The sequence below is a fragment of the Mytilus edulis genome, chromosome 11 (assembly GCF_963676685.1).
Source record: "Mytilus edulis chromosome 11, xbMytEdul2.2, whole genome shotgun sequence".
NCBI classification, from domain to species: Eukaryota; Metazoa; Mollusca; class Bivalvia; order Mytilida; family Mytilidae; genus Mytilus; species Mytilus edulis.
Genome location: NC_092354.1, coordinates 60,390,529 through 60,407,143, shown reverse-complemented (window position 1 = coordinate 60,407,143; position 16,615 = coordinate 60,390,529).

The following is a 16,615-nucleotide window of genomic DNA, read 5'->3' as shown; positions in this document are numbered from 1 at the left end:
AGGGGGTAAGATTGTTTATCAGGTCAAGATCTATCTGCCCTGAAATGCAACACTCAATTTCTTTCATGCGATATAGTGTTTACAATAATCTTGCGTCATTCAAAAAAATAACCTGTATATTAAAATAAAATGTTACATTCGTGTTGACACGTGATCCACAAAATAAAACTTGATTTTTTCATAGTCTTATTAGTATATAAATGAAATATTAGACATGAATTCTTCTTTTTGTAATTTGTTTTGGTTGGAAACGTGCTTTTTGTTTAGAGGAATAGCTAGTTTTAATTCGGACAACACTTTAAAAACCCAATGAAATCACAAAAAGAAACATTCATTTTTTAAATATTTTTTTATGTTCAATATGTTTGTCAGTTGATTGACAGCCACGAAATAGTAAACCGTGCCGAAAGTGGCATTAAAAACCAATCAATCAATCGCCACATTTTAACAATGTAAATCCTTTATATATACCAGGTTCGAGTCACGTGTCTTCTGTTTTATTTGTTTACTCTCTGTCATATTTGTTTTTCGTTTTTCGTTGGTTGTTTTATTTTAAATCACATCGTCGGTTTTATCGTTAGGTTTATATTTTGTTATTTTGGAGTTGTGTATAACTTACTACGAGGAATAGGGTTTGCTCTTTATTGGGAGTCCTTACATAAACCTGTAGTTGCCTAAATCCACAACACCTGGCAAATAATTGTCTCATTGACAGTCATACCACATCTTCACGTGTAAATCCAAAGTAAAAAGGAGATGCCAAAACATTTACACGTTTCAGCTCGTTAACAAATGTGGGCGCCACACATGAAAAATATGAGGAAATCAAATCTGATATTAATTATTTCGTTATTTTCAAGTGACAATACAGGTGAGGATGATAGCATTAATAAATTGTAAAAATAATATGAATGGATTGCACAGAAAGGTTATTAATCGCTTGACTGGCACTGATTTGCAAACTCGTCAATGACATCTCAACTGAAAACTAATAAATGATGTAAGTATTAATAAGATAAGACACGTTTATCTCCCGCTAAGGGTTGTTTGTATCTTTAGGGAGTAGTAAATATTTTCAGGAACTATTGTTATCTTCATAGAAAAAATATTTGGTCATCAACAACACATTACTATTCGAAATGAAACATACTAAGATGGATTTTGGGCGACTTGAACCTCAGCAATCCATATTATAATTTTCTGATCTTTATGCGCAAGCGTCAGCTGTACTAGTCGTACATGTAGACATTAGATATTACATACACTTAATTTGAACATAAGTTGTCAGGGGCATGTATTCAACGTCTCCTTATGTTTAGCTCACTTGGCCTCAAGAGCCAAGTTAAACCAAACTTGGCAACAATCATCATAGGGGTATATAGTTTACAAAATGTGTCCGGTGACCCGGCCAACCAACCAATATGGCCACAATGGCTAAAATAGAACAATGAGATTAAATGTTGATTGTGGCTTATAGCTCTGAAACCAAAGCCTTCAGAGAAAATCTGACAGGGGGTACGATTGTTTATCAGGTCAAGATCTATCTGCCCTGAAATGCAACACTCAATTTCTCTCATGCGATATAGTGTTTACAATAATCTTGCGTCATTCAAAAAAATTACCTGTATATTAAAATAAAATGTTACATTCGTGTTGACACGTGATCCACAAAATAAAACTTGATTTTTTCATAGTCTTATTAGTATATAAATGAAATATTAGACATGAATTCTTCTTTTTGTAATTTGTTTTGGTTGGAAACGTGCTTTTTGTTTAGAGGAATAGCTAGTTTTAATTCGGACAACACTTTAAAAACCCAATGAAATCACCAAAAAAAACCATTCATTTTTTAAATATTTTTTTTTATGTTTAATTTGTTTGTCAGTTAGTTGACAGCCATGAAATATTAATCGTGCCGAAAGTGGCATTAAAAACCAATCAATCAATCGCCACATTTTAACAATGTAAATCCTTTATATATACCAGGTTCGAGTCACGTGTCTTCTGTTTTATTTGTTTACTGTCTGTCATATTTGTTTTTCGTTTTTCGTTGGTTGTTTTATTTTAAATCACATCACCGGTTTTATCGTTAGGTTTATATTTTGTCATTTTGGAATCGTGTATAACTTACTACGAGAAATAGGGTTTGCTCTTTATTGGGAGTCCTTACATAAACCTGTAGTTGCCTAAATCCACAACACCTGGCAAATAATTGTCTCATTGACAGTCATACCACATCTTCACGTGTAAATCCAAAGTAAAAAGGAGATGCCAAAACATTTACACGTTTCAGCTAGATAACAAATGTGGGCTCCACACATGAAAAATATGAGGAAATGCGTCAAATCTGATATTAATTATTTCGTTATTTACAAGTGACAATACAGGTGAGGATGATAGCATTAATAAATTTTTAAAATAGTATGAATGTATTGCACAGAAAGGTTATTAATCGCTTGACTGGCACTGATTTGCAAACTCGTCAATGACAACTCAACTAAAAACTAATAAATGATATAAGTATTAATAAGATAAGACACGTTTATCTCCCGCTAAGGGTTGTTTGTATCTTTAGGGAGTAGTAAATATTTTCAGGAACTATTGTTATCTTCATAGAAAAAGTATTTGTTCATCAAAAACACATTACAATTCGAAATGAAACATACTAAGATGGATTTTGGGCGACTTGAACCTCAGCAATCCATATTATAATTTTCTGATCTTTATGTGCAAGCGTCAGCTGTACTAGTCTTACATGTAGACATTAGATATTACATACACTTAATTTGAACATAAGTTGTCAGGGGCATGTTTTCAACGTCTCCTTATGTTTAGCTCACTTGGCCTCAAGAGCCAAGTTAAACCAAACTTGGCAACAATCATCATAGGGGTATATAGTTTACAAAATGTGTCCGGGGACCCGGCCAACCTACCAATATGCACACTGGCTAAAATAGAACAATGGGATTAAATGTAGATTGTGGCTTATATTTCTGAAACCAAAGCCTTTAGAGCAAATCTGACAGGGGGTAAGATTGTTTATCAGGTCAAGATCTATCTGCCCTGAAATGCAACACTCAATTTCTTTCATGCGATATAGTGTTTACAATAATCTTGCGTCATTCAAAAAAATAACCTGTATATTAAAATAAAATGTTACATACGTGTTGACACGTGATCCACATAATAAAACTTGATTTTTTCAAAGTCACATTAGTATATAAATGAAATATTAGACATGAATTCTTCTTTTTGTAATTTGTTTTGGTTGGAAACGTGCTTTTTGTTTAGAGGAATAGCTAGTTTTAATTCGGACAACACTTTAAAAACCCAATGAAATCACAAAAAGAAACATTCATTTTTTAAATATTTTTTTATGTTCAATATGTTTGTCAGTTGGTTGACAGCCACGAAATAGTAAACCGTGCCGAAAGTGGCATTAAAAACCAATCAATCAATCGCCACATTTTAACAATGTAAATCCTTTATATATACCAGGTTCGAGTCACGTGTCTTCTGTTTTATTTGTTTACTGTCTGTCATGCTTGTTTTTCTTTTTTCGTTTGTTGTTTAATTTTAAATCACAAAGTCGGTTTTATCGTTAGTTTTATATTTTGTCATTTTGAAGTCGTGTATAACTTACTACGAGGAATAGGGTTTGCTCTTTATTGGGAGTCCTTACATAAACCTGTAGTTGCCTAAATCCACAACACCTGGCAAATAATTGTCTCATTGACAGTCATACCACATCTTCACGTGTAAATCCAAAGTAAAAAGGAGATGCCAAAACATTTACACGTTTCAGCTCGTTATTAACAAATGTGGGCTCCAAACATGAAAGATATGAGGAACTGCGTCAAATCTGATATTAATTATTTCGTTATTTTCAAGTGACATTACAGGTGAGGATGATAGCATTAATAAATTTAAAAAATGGTATGAATGTATTGCAAAGAGAGGTTATTAGAGCAAATCTGAAGGGTGGCAAAAATTTCCATTAGATTTAGATTTATCCGCCCTGAAGTTTTCAGACGAATCCGACAACCCGTTGTTGGGTTACTGCTCCTGAGTTAGTAATTCTACCGATTTTTTTTTATTATTTTAGATATCATTATAGTATCTATTAATATCGAATACCAGTAACGTATATTATTAATTATGTTTTAACCTTATTTTACATGATTTCAGCAATTACAGGTGAACGACACAGGCTCTTGAAAGCCTCTAGTTTTTCGAGTGATAACACATAAGATGAGGTCAATTAACTACTATTTCGTAATTATTATATATTTTTTTACATGACTTACCATCTTATTTTGAATACTATATATGCTTTGAGCAACTAAGAAGCACATAACCGGAAAATCCTCTGATTGTTTCCATTGTAGAACCGATTGTTCTGCTTTTGTAGAATACCAGCCTTCATATTGAAAGCTGAAATTGTTTATCTTAAATAAACTCATCTACAAACCTAAACAATGGTTAGGCTAAAATGTACAGTATTTGAGGATATTTGAATACTTTATTTGCTTTCAAATTAATATGCTACAAGTATATTTTTATTAGCTGTTATAACTTTAATAATGAAATACATACTCAATATTATCAACATTATGACGACAAATCGAGTATACTGCAATACAAATGTTTGCTGTTCAAGAAAAATTAACATTTATATGCAGACCCTTTTTATCCAACCCAAGGGTGACTGATCTTCTCACAACCGGCAGTAAAACGCCTGCCAAAGTGGGACGTCCGTTTGGCTGCGCGGGATGTATGAAGTTTGCAGCCACGTACTTCTGGACGAAAAAACAACTGTCCATACCAGTAACAGTCGTTCTAAGGCTGATAATGTTTGTTAAAGTTGTAACAGTTGCTAAATTGCACTGCTGCAGTTATTTTGTAACGGTCCCAACTTTAAAAGTGTTTGTCTATAACATAAATCGACTGCAACAACGCAAGAAATAACTGTTACAGTCATTGAAGGACTGATACAACTATTTCAAAAGTGTAACAGTTGATTTTCAACTGTCCCAACTCAAAAAACGTTGCAACAGTCATGAATAAACTGATAATACGCCTAAAGGGTTGTCACAGTCGTAATTAAACTGATGCAACCATTTGAAAGTTGTAACAGTTATTTAATAACTGTTTCAACACGGAAAACGTTGAAACTGTCATAAATAAACTGTTTAAACGGCGAAAAGGTTGTAACAGTAAAAATATGATAGATACAACCATTGTATAGTCCTAGGTAATTTATAAGCGTAGCAACTTCCAAACATGGATCGTCATGTAGACTTAAAAGTCACGGATACTTAATTCGGACAGTCAGGGATATAGGGTAATTAATTTGTAAAACAATTTTACCGTGTGATTTATAAGGTTGTGACAAAGAGAAACAACTATCACTATCGTTTAATACATTAATTTTAGATAGATCATATTGATTTTTTTTTTAAATAGCATTTTGAAATATTTGCCGCTGAACACCTTTTTGCAATCCTCTCTTATTTAGAGAATGTGCTGAATTTATATAATTTTTTTTAACACTCCCTCGCCCATAATCTCTTCGAACAAATAAAATCGGAACCAGTACTAGATACCTACAATTTCACTAGATACTAGATAACTACTAACAGATAAATCGAAAAAGGTTACCCAATATATGTGTAACCAAATGTATATTTAACTGTATTAACAGTTGACAAGTTTTCAATATTATCAAAATTACACCACAATTTGTTTTATTTTTTTTTTCAAATTAGTTAGGTGTGAAATTATTCATGCATACACGGTTGTTTGCAATACCCGTAATTTTACGAATCACATTACTTCATAGGCCATAATAACGGTCAATATACATGATATACTCTAAACCTAGCGGGGAACTCCTAATATACATGCACACTTGTCAAACTTATCCCCATATTAAACTGCTTAATATTTTCTTGAGATCTTATTTCACACACTTATTCTGAGCTTTTATTTGGGCTACATTTTTTTTCTGGTAAATTTATAAATATTGCCGTATTATCGATTTTGATTTCTATACATCTAAAAAAATCAAAGCTATGATGAACATTTAACACATCTGGTCCGAGACCACAATTGACAAATATAGTCCCTAGTGTTGACAGTGGGTTACTTGCCATTAATTTTTATACCCCTTCCCAATTTATTTCTCCATGTTTAATGCCTCAATTTGCAAGTGAAATTACACTGTAAAAAATTTAGAATGTCCAGAATTTTAAAGGAAAATAGTGATTTGGTCCAGGTGAAAAAGGTTGAAAAATAGCACTTCGGAAGCTGTCAAAAGATTTCAAGACGCCTTAAAGATAAAATTGTCCATATTTTGAGTTAGAGACGATTAAGTTTTCTATAATTTTGATATAATTTGTCCCAAAAGCAGTACAACACACTGTAAAAGTTTCTTTGAGAAAGCGCAGGTGGGATTTTTTTTATTTTCATTTATGTTCTAAAAGAAATGCACTACGAAATTATTGTGGTCTCGGACCATCTTTTGCAACTTTGGAAAAAAAATCCTAAATCTATCTAAATTTAATTTATTTTATTTTACCGTATTTTATTTTTGAATAGTTCAATATTTTCTCGACTTTTTACTGTATATTGTACCGAATGGTCTATTTGAAGTTCAAATCTACGATTAAGGTACAAAAAAGTATCACTCGCGAGAAAAATTCATAGTTCACCGGATTTTTCTCAACCAATTTACCATACATATTTTGTAAAAAAAAGTATTTATAGATACTTAGTCTAGTAAAAGTAGTAGATGGACTGACTGTACAAGACAAAATAACTAGCGCCAGTGAATGTTCAAATGTTCAAAACAAGAAAACTCGCATTGTTTCAGACAGGGAAATAAAATCTTCTTTTATTTATTCACATCACGGTTTAGAACTTGTTGTATTCTTTAGACTCCGGTCTTATTAAATTCTATAGACTGACATCAGATTCTCTTATGTGGTTTCAGTTGATCAGATGTCGTACTAACGTTTATCCAAAATATTTTTCCCATTTCAATTTTTCAAATTCTTTAAACATATAAATGCTTGTCAAATAATGATATATTATTCAATCAGTAAAGAAAACTAACAATTTTACTAGATGTACAGACAATATGTTGGGTCCCTTTATAGCTTTTTGTTCGGTGTGAGCCAAGGCTCCGTGTTGAAGGCCGTACATTGACCTATAATGGTTTACTTTTATAAATTGTTATTTGGATGGAGAGTTGTCTCATTGGCACCCACGCCACATCTTCCTATATCTATGACAGTACAGTAATGGAAATTTTAAAATGGTCACAATATAAATTAAGCAAATAGGTCCATTATCAAATGATTATTCTGATTATATTCACCTTAGAAAAAAAAATTAAATCATAAAACATTTGTTGGACTCACTTTAAAAGAAGGATGGACTGAAAACCAACCTTAATCGATTGCATTATCTGTTCTTTAGTCATTTGATGGACAAGGTGCAGTTAGTTTTGGATTTTAATATAAAATGCAAGTGGGAATAGAAATGTGATCATTTTGGTCTTCTTCCGACTGCCAGTAAACCCTTGCCAAAGTTGGGCGTACGTTTGGTTGTGCGGGATGTATAATTTTTCACAAATATCAGAGTGGTGACATTATATCAGACTTCTCTGCAGGTTGAGAACCATTGAAAAAAATCTTTGAGGGGCCGTCAGTAGCCTCTTGTCTGAGCCTGCTGAATGGTAACATTCTCACCGTATTCAATATAGTAGTTACTTTCATTGTCCAGTTTCAGGCAAAGATTCAGTGACTCTTTTCATCCCGGATGGCAACTATTAAACCTACGAAGTGTATTTATTGTTAAATTGTTCTTGTCCTGAACATGCATGTAATATTTGCTACTAGACAATAAGCAAAATTATGATATTGTAAGTAATTAATGAATATGTTATTTTGAGACTCTCATGAAGATCAATTTAAAATAATTTGATTAACCTCTTGAAATTCGGCATGTACAGACTATTTATTTAAAATATTGTTCAATTATTTTGTATCGGACTATTGGGGTGTCGAACTAATGGGGTGTCGGACTAATGGTGTGTCGGTATAATGGGGATGCCCCTTTAGACGTATACATGTACATGTATATACAATGTGACAATGTGACAAGTTATATATACAATGTATATTATATACATGTATATATATATAATGACCTCTAGATTATTATTTAGTTTTTGTTGGGTTGATGTCTCTTTTAAATAGCACTGCAGTTTACTCAATTTCACCAGTTTATTATCATATATGTTTAAGTCTATTTGTACATGTTTTGTACAGCCACAAAAACAATCCAATTATCATCCCTTTCTTGGGACCACTTTCAGACTTTAAAAAAATCATTTCAGGTTTTTTTTTCTTTTCTTTAGCTAGAAGTTTTTCAAACCATAGCAAATTAAAACCCCAAAAATATGCTTCCAAACATAAATATCATAATTAAATTATAGCAAACAGCTCGCTAATAGTGCATAAAACATGTACATGTATGACTTTGTAATGCTTATTGTGTTTATGGAAAATGTTGCTAAACATCTTGGGATATATATTAAGAAGGCATTTATGCAAAAGCAGATAGAATGGATTTGTAGAAAAAACATGAATAAGGGCAGAGGATCACCTATAACATGTAGAACAGTATAAGTCTTTGGTTAACCACACTATATTTGTCTTCACTGATGTATCAATGTTGCTTTTGTATAAAAAATCAAACTTGAGTTTCTCATCTAAACTTGTTTACATTGTGTAAAATCATCCAACATGGCTAGGCCTGTTATAGGATTTTCATTATCACACTTATGCGGTACTGATTTTGCTCATTGTTGAAGGATGTGCAGTTACTAACAATTACATCACTTGGTCTACGGTTGATAGTCGTCTTATTGAATTTCATTGTGTTACATCATCCAATATGGCAAGGCCTGTTACAGTTTTTTCATTATTACACTTATGCGGTACTGATTTTGCTCATTGTTGAAGGATGTGCAGTGTAAACAAGAGTGACTGTGCACATGTGCACATGCTGAAATGTCATACACACGTCTGCTTTGCCTACATGTATGAAGGTTTTACTACATGTACAAGTATCACACAAACTTTCCATTATCAATAACCTTTGAAAATGAAGTCAGCCAAATTAACCATGCCAGACAGATGATGTACACCCTACAAACTGACATTCCATACCCAAAATTTAGTGATTTATGGCGTCTGTGAAATAGACTTAACATTCGTAACATCCAAACCATGAAACAAAACATTGCCCAATGAAACATGAAATGAGGTCATGGTCAGATTATAAGCCTGCCAATCAAACTTGTACAACTTATGAATATCCAATATCATATATGCCAAAAATAGTGATCCTATACTATATTTAAATAGCACATCTGAGCTCAACCATGAGGTATTTAAATAGCACATCCAAGCTCACCCAGTACTATTCCTACTGCTTGTAGTATTTGACATGTCTGAGAAACAAATTTGACAAATTACATGTAACTGGAATAACCATAATTACTGATCCATGAAATGAAGTCAAGATCAGGTGAACCCTGTCTGACAGACAATAAGACATGTAGACCTTTCAAGATACCTATATATTATATGTTATTCGCCGTCGGCTCAGGGGATATAAACTCTAAGCCGGGAATGTCACAGTATATACCCTGTCTGAGACCTGAATTACACATATATTACGGATTACCCCTTACTTAATGTTATTTTCCAGTGCAGGTATTTGTTGACAACACATATATATTGAAAAACCCAACCTGATATGTTCGGCATACGTGAAGGATTTTCTAATTTGCTGTGAACATAATTTTATCGTGTATGTAATAATTTATAATAACACTTTTAACATTAAATTTAAGTATTAAAAGTGTAAAATGCGTGATTTTGTATCAAAAATGTATTATTGACTGAAGCACGTCATTATTTTCCCTCTGTGAGCCTCTGACAGTCTTATAGCTTTTGACTACGTCACATGGTAACCGGTGTTATGATGACGTTTTTGAGGTTCCAATTGGGGATAAAAACGTCGTATATACCCCGGCAGTTTCCTGAATATATACTGACATCTCTGTGTTGTTATCCAATCACAAACCTCGACACATTTGTAATCCGTAATATATATATATATACCATATACATGATATAAATTTATCCAATAACTCAATTAATATACATGTTATACATGTAAGACTTATAGTGTATTTCACTGTATGACTGTTCAAACAGTAATATATTTTTTTCAAACAGTTACATGTACATGTACATGATGTAGTGTACCAAGAAAACTAGGTTAAGTGCAATGGACAAGTCACTATTAACAGAAACTTCATAACATAAAGAAGTATCCAGGACTTTAAGCTTCTAAAATGTATCTGGTGAAGCTTTACACAAAAGGTTACGATTTAGTCACTGCCAGATTGTAATACCTATTTCTTGCATACTTCAACTTTTGTTGTAGGAGGGGCAATACAATTATACTTTAAAAGTACATGCATGGTTTATTTGTTTCATAAACATGATATACATGATATACAATGTACTAGGCCACTAATTAAGATTTTTATTTAATTCTAATTCAGACTTAATTAAAGTACAGCAAGCAGTCATTTGACACTTAACAATTCAGACGGACTGCGCGAGACCCTCATGGGTGGTTAAGATCTTATTACACACTTTGGACATGCTGGCGGTAGTCATGGTAACTGACAATTACAATGCCAACATAAACTTCAGATGCGATATACATTATTACATGTACTGATTTGTAAATTTCACTGAAACTAGAAATTCACATTATCCACATTGTTATTATATTAAAATGACTGATTATCCACTAATTAAAAGTATTCAAGAATTCAGATATGATGCACTATTATTATTAGTATTCACTGAAACTATGAATTTTCATTATTCCAAATTGCTATTTCAAATGAATAGTTATCCTGGGTATTCATGGAATTCAGATACAATGTATGATTGCACTATTAATATATGCACTGCAACTATGAACTTTTGTTATTCCAAATTCACTATTGATCATGTTGATAAAGTAGATTAATAATTATCATGATTATCCAAGGTATTTAGTCCTCCAGTAATTTGGTCCTTCTTTAATACAATTTGTAAGTGTCACTTTCCTATTTGTACACGGCACAATTTTCTTCTAGGGACCAATTAAATTAGAACATCACATCATCATCAGCACGCCCTATTCATTATTTCCAAAAAGCAATAGATAACTAGCATAAAATAATGAATTAATCCATTGTTTCACAATTTGCAGCTATAAGAGTGACTCAGTGACATCTATATTTCCTATGCATCAAAGTGCACATGTAGCAGGCTTCATATTCTAAGTTGGAATCATGGTCAAACCAATACATATATATTCAATATGATTCTACAACAACAAAAAATACATTAAGACTAAAATACAGTAAATTTTTAACTAATAATCAATATATAATACCACATGTATATACATTGTACAATAAGAAAGTCAATTACCCTAACTGTATTTACCTAGATAAAACTAGCAATCCTCATTTGATTGACCAAAACATTCTAGGATTATACAATTCTATTAACAAGAAGAATAAATCTTTTTAGGGGGTCTTAATTCTATATATAGTGTTGTCTTTTTTCCTACATTAATGATTTTTTAAGTGTGACTGTGTACTTTAATTACATTACTGTCTTATTGAGGCTCACATCATACTTTAATTCATCAATTCTTTAAAGTCAGACATCATTGACATAGTTATTCCTCTCTAAAACACAACAGGTTATTTCGTTTTTGCATGTTAATATGAAATATATTGATAGAAAAATAAAACAAATAAATAAATGCACTTTTATTATACAGATGCTATTGACTTTCCCTTTGTCCAGTGCATATAATGAATAAACCTTTGTGATGTACTGTTCCAAGACTTAACCCTCCCAGGTAATGTTTTAAATCCTTGAGTTTAATAAATTTTACATCTTTTGTGTTACCCTGTATACTTTTTACTTATCAATGCTTATTACAGCTTGCATTAAATAATGATTTGCAGCTCAAACAACACTATCTTTATTCAATTTAGCTATTTACCCCAGATAACACTATCTTTATTCAATTCAGCTATTTACCCAATTTTATTTTAATAAATGAATATTCAGATAACTTTTAAAGTATGCATTTTTATATCCAAAATAATAGTATATTTCCTGCTGTTTCATATTTTTCTTAAATTATAATTTGTTTTGAAAAAATTATCAAAATTTTGAAGAGGACAATTATAATCTTGATAAATTGTGAACATCATTATAAAATCATCTTCAATATATACCCATGACAGATTAAATGTCATCCCCAAGGCAATAAACTATTGTGTCTTAATTTGTATATTAGCTATATCATGTATATAAGAATTTCTGATTATTACCTATCCAGTGTTAACATCCTGATTATTACCTATTTTAATGTCACATTTGAATGGTCATGTTCAGTAAATACAAATATTTTATTTATTTATTTTGAATTAAATTTAAATTATACAATGCAGTTAACACAATAAATGTAATGACACCTTACTTGATAATACTATATCTATATAAAAAAAAATATTTCAGCTTCATAAAATACTTTAAAAAAGTTTATACCATGTTAACATAAAAAAATATGCATACAGATAGATTTTTTTGTTATGTTTTCCTGACATATTGAATGTTAACATAAAATAATTATGTGGAAAATGCAAAAAAATCTGCAGTCAGATGTGAATGCACATGATCAAAGGAGATGTGGGATATATATCAATGTTACATCAACCCAACAATAAAGTAACCAAAACACAATTGAACATGTGTCGAAAAAATATGACTCATGATAAGAAAGTCCTTTAATCCTTGTGGAATAAATAAAAAGACCATTGAATGTTACTACTTGTAAGTTAGAAAACATGTATGGCATAAATGAATTTTGAAAAGCCATGCTAACAGGGCACAATTATGACTTTATATAAATATTTCACGTGAAAATATATAGTTTAGGTTGAAAGTATTTACAAATTATAGTGATTTAATATTCTATGTTAAATCTAAAAAGAATAAAATTATGATGCTAATGTTGCTCTTTAATGTGTTTTTTTTTATTTCTTTTTAATTTAAAACAATGTAGCAATTAACATGATGAAATTGTTATGGATATTTTATTCATTGTAATTTTTCGTTTTGAGAAAAGAGGCAACAACCTACACAACCCTTGTTCAATATATATGAATCCTTAAGTACATTATAAAACAATTACTAATGGAATTAGCACAATTTGTTTAATCAACTGTGTTTATGACTCTGTGCATTGTTTCAGGAACATTAATTTAATAATATTGTTTTATTTTGATGATTAATGCTATTTTAAACCATATAATACCTATTCACTTTCAATGCCTTATATTATCAAATATATTAATGTTTTGTTGTCCATGTCAGATTTGGGATAAATTTTAAATTTGAATGAAAATGCACACTTGCTAAATAAGTCACTATTTAATTTTAAAGTTAATAATTTTCATAACATTTTACTATGCATGTTTTTTCAATGGAAATTGTAACGTCACAATGCATTTTAATAGAACGAAACATTATCAGCTGATAAAGCAAAACCAGGGAAATACTAGTAATCCAGCATAAGAAACACATTTATATGGATATATACATGTAAAAATTGGTTGGTTGTTGGTTATTAAAAGTCCAGTGACAAGTAGTTCATGCAAATTTAGGACCAGAGTTAGCAATACATTAACATACAATATGTACATTTTGTTGTTCAAAGCCTATATTTGCATGCAACTAATACTATGCACGAACGTGGTGATATAGAACGTCGATTCGTAGCCTATCGGAATCGGAGTATCTCAATATCTGTAAGAAGAACAAACAGCTGACAAATGTGCACATTTTCCCTTCAAAACTGGGATCCATGATTATTCGATAGACATGCTTTAAAATATTGTTAATTTCTACTCACCGATTGTAATTTCCATCTCAGATTATTGTACATGCGGTCTAACATCTGTAGTTTCCTTAAAAATATAGTTTGCCGACCTGAGGTCCGGTTTTTTTAGCCGACAAAAAATTAAAGAGGGTAAACCGTTTACGGTGAAGAATTGTTTTTCCGTTTTTAATGAAATTGACAGATTTGATTAATTATTTTTTTAATCATCGGAAATGTCCCTCAGGGAGTAATTCGAATTAAAACTGTTTTATTATGCTGTACAATATTGGTAACTTAGTCATAATCTTTAAATTTACTTCAGGTACACCCATGGTACATTTTCTATTCCGCAGAATTTATCAAAACTTTTTCAAGTATAAATTTATATGAATCCATTATCATTTTCTCATTCTTCTGCAATAATATTAAAACTCTATTTTAAACGAAAGCTTCTGGTATTTAAAACCAGTTTTGAACGAAAATGTTATAAATCAGATAATTATAAAATAAAAAGTAAGGATACATAATGGATTATTTAAAGTCAAACGCACATGTCTAAAATGAACGGACAATGCTACGGCAATAAACGGAAAACGACAAAAGACAAACAACGATCGCAAAATAAATGAATAAAAAGCAAAACAAGTAAGCAACCGCACAATAGATGATAATTTAAAATTGAGAATGGAAATGGGGAATGTGCCAAAGAGACAACAACCCGACCATAGAAAAAAACAACAGCAGAAGGTCACCAACAGGTCTTCAATGTAGCGAGAAATTCCCGCACAATAGTATAAGTTATGGACTATTTCACAACTATATTTAATCAAGAGCCGGGTGAGACGTGATTTTTTTTTACACTGATCGACTACCGTTACGCTAAAATATTTGTATCAAAAACATTTACCGACTGTATCAACCTATGAAGTGTTTGATTTAAACATTTAACGACTGTGTCAACCTTTTATAAGTTGTAATAAACATTTAATGACTGTGCCAACCTTTAAAAAGTTATAACAAACATTTAACGACTGTCCCAACTCTAAAAACGTTGTGACAAACAGTTTTTGACTGCATCAACGTCTGGAAAGTTTACACAAACAAATTTTAACTGTCCCAACTATTAAAAGGTTGGGACAAACATTATGCAACTGTCACAACTATTAGAAAGACTGTAACGAATAGATTTTGACTGTGACATGTCTTAAATGATTGTTGGTAGCACCTTTTGACTTTCACAACCCGTAAAAGAGTTGGGACAGACATAAATGAACTGTTGCAACGAAATATGACTGATTTGACAGTCATCACCAGTCTTTCACAGACTAAGACAGTCGTACAACAACTGTTCCTGGTATGGACAGTTGTTTTTTCGTCCAGTAGGGGATCCGGTCAGAATGGGGACGTTAAATCCGATGTCTCGTGGAAGGAGAGTATCGTGCTATCTGCACGTTTAGAACCCCTGCAACAACTCTTTTAGGGGTGGGTAGGTGACCTGTTGCAAGGCAAAATTTCTGTCCTTATCCAATATACCCTCATTTGCCAGTGGCAGTCCAAATTTCCCCGACCATCATCCCGGATGGCCTCTATTACAAGACCTACCTACTGTATTTATTGTTAACTTTGTCTCGTCCTGAACGTGCGTGGAATATTTGCCACTGGACGTTATGCAACCAACAATCAATGTTTGTATCCATGTGAGTTCAGCCTATTTCAGCTGATTTTTATAGTTTTCTCTTATGTTGTACTGTTACACCTGTGTTCCAGAAGGGTTGGGATTCTGCTAAAATGTTTAACCCTGCCACAATCTGGTTGCCTGTCCCACGTCAGGAGCTTGTAATTGAGTGGTTGTCGTTTGTTGATGTGTAACATATTTGTTTTTGTTCATTATTTATACATAAATTAGACCATTAGTTTTTCTCGTTTGAATTGTTATTCATATGTAATTTCGGGGCCTTTTATAGCTGACTATGCGATATGGACTTTGCTCATTGTTGAAGACCGTACAGTGACCTATAGGTACTTATTTTTGTAACCTTGCTGAACCAATAGTTATCTTTTTGATTATTTTGTAATTATTGGGATTGTGATGTTGTTCAGTGACATAGTTTCCTTCCTGGTAGATATTATACGATATAAAACTGAATGAACTTGATACGCCACTAAATAATCGATAGTTTTTACAAAATCTGTGTTGGGTGAACCCTGAATCCATATTTAACAGGTTGTGATATATACACATTGGAAGAAGGGACCGATTGAATAAAAACCATTTGATGTACTAATAAACTGATACATTGTTTTTCTTAGAAAACTATTTTTTGATTAATTGTCATTATATGTTATCTACGATCTTATTAGGCGAGGTCGAATGCGTTTAGGTTCTGAATAGTGTTGAAATATCTATATCTACAGATATCAATGGCGATAACGAATTCGAATTTATTCCAGGTCTAAGTCCACATCTGGAGATTTTTTAGATAAATTCGATTTCAAAGTATAATGTGAAAGCAACCTTTTTCTTCTCATATTTTAATAATCTTTTGTGAATTTGACATATTTTAACGGG